Source organism: Monopterus albus, unplaced genomic scaffold, assembly GCF_001952655.1.
Source record: "Monopterus albus unplaced genomic scaffold, M_albus_1.0 scaffold29.1, whole genome shotgun sequence".
In the NCBI taxonomy this organism is placed as follows: Eukaryota; Metazoa; Chordata; class Actinopteri; order Synbranchiformes; family Synbranchidae; genus Monopterus; species Monopterus albus.
The window spans coordinates 3,230,954-3,232,134 of record NW_018127909.1 but is presented as its reverse complement, the minus strand read 5'-3'; the positions used below and the strand labels follow the sequence as shown (position 1 = coordinate 3,232,134).

Below are 1,181 nucleotides of genomic sequence, written 5' to 3'. Positions count from 1 at the left end.
GATGGGGTTTAGTCAGCAAATAAATACTTTAAGCATCATCAGACTCAGAGCAGGAACTACCTAAACACTACACCATATACCTTTTCATGTGACATTTGTTGTAATCGGTGTAAACCTCAATAAGGGCTCTCTGAGCTGACATTTCAAGGGCCATTTAGGGCCAGTCAGGTAGTGCTGCTTGTTGCAGGCTGGCTGAGGAGACACAGGACATGTCCTCACTGACAGACGGAAGTGCTACTGCGGAGACAGCCGCTTTGCTGCAGGCTATGGTCACCAAAATGCTTTTTCGTCCGTTATCACTTATTTGCTCAGAATTGAATCGCTAGCCTACATGACTTACATTTTGCTTAAACAGTTTATTTTCAAAGCTAAAGTGCGAACTGTAGGCTACTAAAATCATAAAATAGTTTAAATAACAACCTTGCTTAGACTTATTTTGAAAGCAGCCCCGTTTCGCTCCTGTTCTTTCTGGGTTTCTCCCCTGGCTTGACTCGACTGGATTCCCTTTAGGAGAGGAGGAGGAGGGAGGGAGGTCGTCCCGGGTGAGGACACGACCCTGGCTGACCCGAGGAGCGAGGAGAGAAACTACAGAGATGCGAAGCGGCAGAAACGTCCCGACGAGCGGTGAGGCTCCACGTCTGGAAGGATTTCAGCAGCTGTTTGATTTGTAAGTAAAATCTCCTCTATAGTTTCATTTCTTTACGAGAATTATCGTTTTTTCATCACGCAAATACGTTTAGTTTAGTTTAGTTTTAAGAATGTTTTTCCTTTGCGTCTATCATCCCATAGGCTGCTGGGGAAATAAGGATTTCACACAAGTGTAGTCTTTGTTTAATGAATAGTCCTTTTAGGGCTCATGGATGTCTTTAGGGTTTAAGGAGGGTTTTGATAGTGACAATATGATGTTTGACTCAGAATCAAATTCTAAACAAGACATTTAAGATTTGGGATTTTTAACATTTCTTTCTAACAGAAACTTTTTAGCAGCTCTCTATACGACTTACTCCTTATCAACTCTTTATTAAGTAACTTCTTTTCTATAAATATTATGAACTAAAATTTCACTGGAGAAATGTAAACCTTTAAAAAGTTTTGTATCAAATACATCATTATGAGTCCATAGCCTAATATTGTAGCTCTACCCACCGAAGTGCTTATCAGTATCTGTTTGATCTAAGAGT

The 1,181-nt window shown here is 40.6% G+C and overlaps 1 protein-coding gene across 3 annotated transcripts in view; it reads left to right on the top strand.

The window, feature by feature from the left end:
• Positions 1-265: 265 nt before the first annotated feature.
• Positions 266-1,181, top strand: part of LOC109957822 (nuclear factor interleukin-3-regulated protein-like) — a 3,010-nt gene continuing 2,094 nt past the window's right edge. For all 3 annotated transcript variants that reach the window (XM_020596000.1, XM_020595998.1, XM_020595999.1), the window contains exon 1: positions 266-667. The gene's annotated coding sequence lies outside the window, so the exon portion shown is untranslated. The remainder of the gene's footprint in view (positions 668-1,181) is intronic.